This window comes from Apium graveolens, chromosome 2, assembly GCF_009905375.1.
Source record: "Apium graveolens cultivar Ventura chromosome 2, ASM990537v1, whole genome shotgun sequence".
Lineage (NCBI taxonomy): Eukaryota > Viridiplantae > Streptophyta > Magnoliopsida > Apiales > Apiaceae > Apium > Apium graveolens.
The window spans coordinates 161,001,565-161,011,603 of record NC_133648.1 but is presented as its reverse complement, the minus strand read 5'-3'; the positions used below and the strand labels follow the sequence as shown (position 1 = coordinate 161,011,603).

General features: G+C 32.9%; 1 pseudogene; it reads left to right on the top strand.

Annotated features, from left to right (window-relative positions):
• The first annotated feature begins 1,647 nt into the window (after nt 1-1,647).
• On the top strand, nt 1,648-8,586 carry LOC141695205 (uncharacterized; annotated as a pseudogene).
• The last annotated feature ends 1,453 nt before the right edge of the window (nt 8,587-10,039 follow it).

Below are 10,039 nucleotides of genomic sequence, written 5' to 3'. Positions count from 1 at the left end.
TCAGTGATACCACAATTTTTTACTCTCCTATGTTTGAGCAGCGTGTGATGATTATCAAGTTGTTTTGATAACCATTTTCTTGTTGTGAGTCAAAATCCCCTTCAACAGCTTAAAACCGATTATCATGGTGTTAAACTTTTCACATAAATCTAGGATTACCCATGCATGGAACATCATACACAAAATAATATAGACGAAATTGCAACAATAACCAAATATCTACATAACAGATGCAGTAATGCACTATGTTTAGGATATTAACCTTTATAACCTACTTTAGTTAGATTATAAAGGGAGATGATAGCTCTAACAAAAAATATGACGTTATCAAATGCTAATCAGGTTTGAAAACGACACAGATGACATGTAAGTAATATAAGGATGGTTGAAATACCCGTCGACACAAATTTTGATTCTTCAACATTTTAATATTACTGATAGTCACCTTGAAGTGACACTTCCAATTTTAAACATCTACTAAAATGAATTCTTCAAAAAAAAAGATAATAAAATTAAAAATATTCAAAATAATAGCTAAATTTGATATAAATTTAGTTCAATATTAACCCGCCATCACGTTAGGCCTCACACTTTAAACTTTGAAAAAATATAAATACTCTATATAAGTTATTTTAAAATATGTTAATTGACAACTTATACTTGATGTATACAATTTACAAAAGGAAACATTAGTACATTAAAATTATTTTCTAACGGAATTTTTCTATAAAACATCATTTTAATATTACTGATATCCACCTTAACACCTCCTATTTTAAGCATTATAAAATTAATTATTAAAAAATATATTATAAAATTAAAATATTTCTTTTCTCGACATAGTTTGCTGTAAAAAATTTAAAATTTTATATAATATAGAACAATGATTTTGAAATGCAGATAAATATAATATTTCGAAAATGTAAACTGTGTATGCATATATTTTGAAATGCAATAAAAATATCATATACATATCACACTATCTCTTTTTAAATTTTTTGGAGATTTTCATTAATTTCATTCAATATTTGATATTTTAATATCAAAAGATAATTGACCTCAAAATCAATATTACATAAGGTTACATAATTTATCCAAACTTTTCATAGTTTAATATATAGATTATTTAAGTTTCTGAGGCCATCATGCATGACCTTTCGGCTAGATGATAAACTTTATTGTACGAAAGAAACTCCTTTTTTTCTTATTTTGTATCTTCATACAATCTTTGTTCGTAAATTGCATATCTCTCCGACAAAAAAAGAAAGAAAGAAGGACACATGTCATTTTAGAAACTTTTTTTGAGATATTTTCAAAAAATATTTTGTCAAATGTAAATAATCCTGTATTTAATTGAATGCGAAAATAGTTGATAGTATACATATTTCTAAAAAAACGGAAATAATATATTCGATAGAGTAAATTTTCAATAATTAATTGTATAATCGGTAATTAATTGAATTGATTAATCAGATGTATTTAATAAAATATAAAAATAATTTATTTATTAAATTAAATATATTAATTTTTAAAAAAATATAGTAATTAGTCAAATTAGAAAATCGAATATACAAAATATATTAAAACAATTAATTAAGAAATAAAATCAGTGATTTTTAGAACCGATTTGTATTACAAAAGCCTCCTGTTGGGACATTGTAAAATTGAATATTACTCCCGTTGGTTGTCGTTCGTAGAATAAAACTGTAACCTACCCACCTCCATTCCAACCAAGACTTTAACTCAATCGCGGTCGATTTCTAGATTCTCTGTAAGTGCTTGTACTCTAATCTCGTATATATCTGTATGTTTCTTCAGATTATCATGCAAGTTTGAATCTTTATTATTGTTATTATGTTCTGTTATCAATTACATTATTATTACTCGTACATTTCTAGGGTTTGTTCCTAATCTTGTTCATTTTTGTAATTCCATTACAATTAAGAGCCAAAGCTTAAATTTTAACAATTTGATTTTATCCCCTTTTGAATTTTTGTTGACTTTATTAATTTTGACCTTATTGAGGTGGCTGGGTTTCTTTATTATTCTGAATCCTTTGCAAATTGAAAGTTCATTTTTTTGATATTTCAGGTTCGTAGTTAGTCTTTAAGGTTATAATTTGATTGCTCAGACTTCAGAGAGAGAGAGAGACACACACAGACACACACTCAATAGAGAGAGAGAGAGTAGAGAGAGAGAGAGAGAGAGAGAGATTAATATGGTGAAAGATGTGCTATTTAACTTATCGTGACATGGAGTATAATGTAGTATAACACAATTATGCCATTTAAAATGTTTGCCCGCTTTTTACATTTTTATAAATATTTGTTCGATGTATTGTTTTTGTTACTTAATAATCTTTACATTAAGAGTTGACTTTAAATTTCCATGTGTGCCAAGACGCTTTAGCTTTCTTGATTTTACCTATTTGAAATATCTACTATATGTATACGATAAGTGGCTAATCCAACAGTTTCTTACAGGTATGGTGATGACGGACCACCTGACTTTATGTGTTGACCATCTTGTTTCACCCGAATCATTGCAATCACTACAAAAGGTTGATGCTTCTGGAACTGCTCAGGGTTCTTGTAGTAAAGTGAATGGTTCATCTAGCTTCCCCATTGATATAGATGAAGAGGAAGACAATGTTGCTGCTGGTGAAGAAGAAACCAACTTATTTCAGACCTGTTGAATGTCGAATCTGCCAGGAGGAGGATAGCATTCAATAACCTGGAGGTTCCTTGTTCTTGTAATGGCAGTCTAAAGGTACTTTCATTATGTTTGCTGGCTCTATTACATTACCTAGAAGAGTAGGACGCACGGTACATTTTTGCATACTGTATGTCATTATCTGGAATCGTGAATTGCCAAAAACATGGAATGTTACACTAAAAGTCTTCGGAAACTGTACTTCACAAGCTGCTCTATGTGAATTTTTTCCTTAACAGTATTGGAATACAAATTATTGTTATCTCATTTGTGTAGTACAAATTCACATCTAATGAAGAGAAATCAGGACTTCTCTTAGAGTGTTCAGGTGCAAGAGAACAATTTCCCAGTGTGCTATTTCTAATCTATGAATGCTGCTCATTCATTTACCCACAATCAAGACACCAAGTTGTTCACAATAGTCCTAGTATTGTTCCATTATTAATAGCCATGATCAAATATGACATGTATTAATCTCTACTATCAATATGACAACTACTGGATGCTAATGTTTCCTGGAAAAGGTTGGCATATACATGAAACAACTATTTCCGTATCTATACCAAGTTTCAGGATTACAAATAGTAATACAAGTAGGGCTGTCGTCCGACTTGGAGGTCTGATAAACACGATTGCTTTTCAAATGGAAATATCTCTGGTTTACAAATGTCAATTTGATCATGTTGAACTAGAGCGCTGTTCACTTATCAAACAAGTCGAGTTTGAGGTAATTCAGTCGAGTTTAAGTCAAAATAAGCTAGATTAGCGGGTTCGAGTCACCTTGGTTGGATTGATAATTTTATGTGAGTTTGGCCTCATCAAGTCAGATGAACTAGTTCTTACCGCCTTGCTTGGAATGACTACGAATATGAGTTTTTTTCTTGACAATATTAAATATGGATTGCATGATAGAGATTTTTGTATATGGGGATAGCATTACTGTACAGAGTAATACTTTCTATAATGCTATTCAGGTGTAGTTTGTCAACACAAAGAATGTGAGTGGTTATTTGTTTTATTTGGATAGAGTCATTTACAGAAATTGAGTACCCACGCTTCACGCACACATGCCTCCCACATGGGCTGGATCCTCGATCTCTTACACCAAGAGGAGAGGGGGTATCTCTTGGCGAAATCTTGCAGATTTGAATTTATCTTCTTGCCAACAGTTAAGAGGAAATGTGCATTTAGAGTGTTAATGTACAAATTTGTTTATGCAGTTTGCTCATAGGAAGTGTGTTCAACGTTGGTGCAATGAGAAAGGAGATATACCTGTGAATGAATATGTCATCAGGTAAATGCATATCATTTTAGATTAGTTTTTTTCTGTGATTATCTGAAAATGGTCTGTGCACACTAATTTATTTCTACCTCATGTTCCCTAATGCACTTTAAATATTTTTTTTGCCAGCAAACGTCATAGATATATAATTGCTAATATCTATTCTCTAACTCTCTTTTACAACAAATTTCATCAATGACTGGATATCCTCTGTAATATGTAAACACAATATCTGATGCCTGTCTGTCTTGTCTTTCAATTTTGTAATCTTTGTGATGGGATGCGAACTGCTTTATGTTAATGGCCATGAAGTTGTACACACATTAATGCATTGATGTGTAATTCTGAAATGGTGAAGTTTTATTAATTTGTTTTGCTGTGACCATTAGTGGTATGCATTCTTGTAAATCTTGTAGGGTGTTTTCTGTTACAAACTGGATCATCCAATTTATTCACCTAATCTACTATGTATGTTGCTTTCCACATGAACGTATGAAAAATAGTTACATTAGTAACTAAAAAAACCAATATTATGCAAGTTTTCGCATTTGTCAAATCCTTCTTGAGTCCCATTATTTCACATTTGTTGTCTATAGTTTTTCTGCTATCTGAATGACATGCCAAAATCTATGCAAATGTCCTAGTAAATGATAACTCCAGGTTACTAGTTAAGGATTTAAATTATATTTTTTAGCCTGTAAGAGTGGGTCATCGACCTCGTAGATATTATCATCTACTAGTTCCTTACAAGTTATATAATCATTGTAATAAATTTAGTGTATTATGTTTTTATTGGAAATTTGCTATATGCTGTAACAGCCTTATCAGTCTGGCTATACTGCTCCCCCTCCTCGTGCTGAAGACACCACCATTGATATCAGGCATGTATTTTATCCCTTTGACTTTTGTTCTATATATTATTTGCATCTAATGTTGACCCTTTAGATGGTAATGATCAGCCAAAAATGTTCTACATACAGCGTTGTGTTTTTTCTCGTGGATATCCTTTTGTTATATACATGAGTCTTTCCTATAATGTTGTTCATACATCAGATTAAGCTGCATTTATGTTTCAAGAAAGTAGGTTTGTATTTATAATCATAATGTTCTTTCTTGGAATTATAATATAAGTAATTCAAATATGGATAAAAGATCTTGGCCTAGTCCGGAATTTTTATAATTTCACAAGAGTATGAATTGAGCTGTTTGCTTCATGTGCTACTGTTAATACCTCCCACTACAAAAAATCTGTTGAATGCATAGCCTTCTGACAGTTTATTCTTGTTAGTTGCTACATTCAATACAATTGCAGATAGGCTTGTGGTCCCGATGTCAAGTTCACCTTACTCTTACTGCTAGATTTATAAGCTTTGGTTTTAAGTAAAACCTTCTGTAAGACCATCTGTAAATATTGGTTCTTAATTTGTACTATATATTGTCTGGACATGTTAATCCAGTTCTATATTTACCTCTGTTCTCTTCCATTTCTTTATGAGGGAATTAAGTATGCCAACTGCTAAGTGATATATTGGTCATAAACCTCTTTTGAACTTGATTTTGCGATGACAGTGGGGGCCTTGGACAAATCGCTGGTAGCCCATTAGATTTGCACGACCCTCGGCTTCTGGCTCATGGACAAGCAGCAGACAGCCGTCTTTTAGAGGCTGATATGATGAATATGATGATTCAGATGCCAATGGAGCTGCAATTTTGCGCTCAGACTGCTCTTATTGTAAGCCCTTTTGCAGCTTTCTCTGTTCAAGTTTTAAACTAAATGTTAAAATTTCATGGGAATATCGATATATATAAATATATTAGTAATACATGCAGTGTAGTAGCATGATTTAGTGCATGTCATGCGGTTTTTTATGGACACGAAGGAAGAATTATCTTGTTCAATATATCTATATAAGAAGTTTTTCCCAGCTGTGCAAGCTCAAATGCTTGCACGAAGGTCGGGGATCTAAGAAGCAGTAGTCCTCCCCACACTTGTCCTTCAGGCGGATGCCTATAAGGGAAAATAGGATGGCATGAGCTTCGGTCCTTATAAGTGTATCAGCTGTGGTAGAGTCTATGGTCTGACAGCTTACATTGTCATCTGGCATCTTGTGTTTTTTATAACACCCTTTAACCTTTTTACCTTCTTGGTAAGAGGAATAGAATATCTAAGTGTACTATCAGCTTTTTGATTCTACTTCTCTCCATCCTATCATTATATAAACTAGGAAATTAATTTCTTTATCTATGTTGTGAACATTTTCTTTCCTCATCTATACTAAAATTTTACTCAACCAGTCTGTTAATGTGACCTAGTTTAATTCGCTTTAAAACAAGTCTCCATTTTTTTTGTTTTTTATATTTTATATTGCACCTTTTAATAGATAAATGTACAAATTTTGGCAGCTTAGGCTCTTCTGTTATTGAGACATGCTCTGACCATGGGGGATAGTGATAGGTGATGATGATGATGCTTCCACCTTTTTCGCTGTAAGCGGATCATGAAATAGGTCTTCTCTTCTATCCATACCAGTTGCTTTTCTGTTACGTGATACGATTTTCTTTTTCTTGCTTGCCCAGCTTTTCTTGCTTAGGGCTGCTGGTTTCCTTCTTCCCTGTTACATCATGGCCTGGGCTATTAGTGTATTACAGCGACGAAGGCAGAGACAGGCAAGTAGCTTCCAGTGCTTTTCATTATTATATTGCTATTTTGAATTCAATTTTGATTTTTGCATATAGGAAAAAAAATATGCATTTCAGCAGTTAAGGGAATTTGAGATGATAGTTATAGCGGCGAAATTTTAATTGGCCGCTAAAACCATACTTTTGGTTTTATTGTAGATGTCTATACATTTGCCTCTGCAACTACTTTATTTTAGCCAGCGTGGCAAAGAAGGTACCGTGGTAAATAAGATTTTGATAGAGCTGACACAAAGCAATACTAGGTGACACTACATAATTCACACTCCTGTTTACTTCAACACTTTTGTAGAAAAGTTTTCTAAGAAAACAGGAAAATATGATAACATCTTCAGATTAGTTTTTTTTTTTAATGGAAAACTTGGGGTTTTCTAGATCATAACTATACTTAGAAAACTCTAAAGAACAGCTTTTAATTGTTTTTCAGATTTAGAAAATTTGAAACACGGTAAACTTGTACGAAGAAGCGTAGTTACAGGAAACGCGGTACGTGGCCTGCGAATCTTGAACCAGATCGTTCATTCCGGATTGCTTTTCGAGTTCGACCCAAATCGCTAGGGTTCACGCTCCAGTTTGTTGATTCCGGCGACCCATAATAAAACCGGCGATATAAGCAGTCTTTAGAAGAAGAAACAAAGAAGATCGGAGAAGCTGATGTAAAGATAAAAATAATTTTATAATTACTTAAAAATTTAAAAATACTTATTAATGTATATTATAGAACCAAATATTTAATTTTATTTACATTTGTTAAAAAATTTCTTACCATTAAAAAATATGTTAAAATTGTTACACGAAGTCTTAACTCCAATGTAAATGTTTGATCATAATCTTTTGAACCAATTATACATTTAAATGTTTGATTAGGTCGAATTATGTGTTTTAAAGATACTGTAGTATCGATAATATTGTAGTTTAAACAATAAGCGCAACAATTTGCTCACAGGGTCAGCATAAATCGAAATTTTAAAAATATATGTATTTATTAAGTACACAACAAATATAAAAGGAAGACAGAACTCTAAGAGGATAAAAAATTTATTTTTTTTTTGCTAAATTACAAGAGGATAATAATAAATGTGTTAAATTTATGAACCCAAAAAACAGAAAACTAATCAAATATTTGCATCTTTGGAAAAAACATTTTCTCAGTTTTCATCAGTTCTCTAAGAGATATAAAAATTCAAAAAAAATCTGAAAATTTTTAGAGGGGAAAAACTGGAAAACTTCTCTGCAAGTAAACAGGCCCTTCAGTGTCTATGATTCGCATGTATCTTAAAGAAGGTATTAGTACATAATCTTATGATGCTGGATAGGAAACCATGGTCATGGTTAGATCCTAGAGGTAACTGTTTAAAATAAAATGATTAACATCCGAAAGACAATTGTGGCTGGCTTAGAATCAGAAGACGTACCAGAGTTCTATAAGATTTTGTTTAGCTAAGTTAGAGTTCTGTAAGAATAGTTGCAGAAAACATCTATCTGTATTTATAAAATTGGTATAAGTCACTCTTATCAAAGACAAGGTACATCAAAGCTTTCCGTTTTGGCTATTAATTCCTTAATTTTCAATTGGGACAAAAAACCTGTGTGTTTGGACAAGCAATTAGTGCAAGTTGCAGCTGTCAGCGTTTTTTATATGCTAGCACCATGTTGGTGCTCGTATAGATATAGCATTCCAAGTCTCTGTTTAGGCTTATCCTTGGTAGAAAACCTCAGACCTGGCTTTAGTCGGTTGCAGCAGGGGGTGGAGCAGGCAATAAATCCGTTTGAACTTACATTCTAATATTTCTGTTTTTATTGTATCAGGAAGCAGCAGCACTAGGCAGCAAGTGATGTTGCGTTTATTGGTACAGACGTGGGCAAACATAGGGGCTTTGGCAAGTGAACAATAGCAGCTGGACCTCCAGTTACACCAGCACCTGCTTCAACATCAGGACCTGTTCTAAGCCCCCATCAGGAGCCGGTTCAATAGTACACTGCTCTGTTCCATCATGGTGAATGGCTTGCATATATGTATGTTGCTGATTGGTTGGACCTTAGTCGAGTTGCACTTTTTGCCTAAATTGTTGTAAAATCTTGAAGGCCAATTTTAATTGTTTGTACATGATTTTTAGATTATTCAGACTAGTCGTTGCCACTGCCTGTAAAATCTCATTGCCGTTTTCAATTTTTCAACTGTAAGTGAGCTTTTATAGCATGTAACTGAAATTTCGATTTTCTCTATTGTTTATGTTATCATTGTACTAAATCTAATATGACTGAGGCATGTTATTTTCTGCTGTAACGACTGTATCAGTACGCATTTAACAAACTGTTGCATTTGTCCTCTGGAGTAGAGGTATTAAATTTAGACTCAGCAAAATGCTCATCTTGCACTGATAGATGATAGATATTTGGTTGCTTCATTAGGGTGGCAGATGCAGTTAACTGGTTAGTTTGAAATGAAAAGGTTTTAGTTGTATTGCTTGCACATGCATGCAATTAACTGGTTGGTTTGAAATGAAAAGGTTTTGGTTGTATTGCTTGCAAAATTGTGATGGTCACTCTCCGTGTCCGTGCTTTCTAGATTTGTCATCAACGTGTACTTCATTGTTATTAGTATATGAAGGAGAATATAGATGATGAGCGGTGAGGGAAGAGAGACTGAACTTTAAACACAGAGCAGTTGTAATTTTAAAGTGAAAAATTGAGAGTGAAGATGATTTCCCAAAGCAACAGCTCATTTGTTTCTTTTGCTTTTAACATTACTCTAAAGCAGGAACCCTAATAGTTGTATTTAGTTTTTTTTGGCCATCGACTGGACCAAGACCAGTTTATCTCTGTCTGAATTAAACTTAAATATAAATGTTTCTCATTTGATGTTTGGTTTGGTTTACAAAGAATTCCTTGTGCATTTTCTCTACATTTCACATAAATCTTGAACTAATTCATCAAACAATTAAAATGTTAACCAAAGTAAAGTAGAAAAGAAAAAGGAAGGTCTTGGGTTAAGTGAACAAATAAAAGAAGTGCTGGTGGGTGATGGCCAATACATAAAAGAACAATGGGTTTGCAAATAGGAGATTTAAATTGAATGCATGGAGCTTCACAAACCAAAGTTGGATCAAAGAAAAGCATAAAGAAAAAACCCAATAAGCACAAGAAACCAAGACAAGCCAGGACTGAGATTTTTTGTATTGTTTTATGGAGGGAAGAGCCTGGAATTCTAAAGTAAGGTAGAGTATATCATAAAGCGTTCTTGGTTTGTTTATTTTTAGAGAGGTTCCTATTCTTTCCCCTTATCCCACATCCTCTACTTTATCTGGCTTTCTTGCAGCTGTAAGCAACTCAACTTGCTGCCAAATT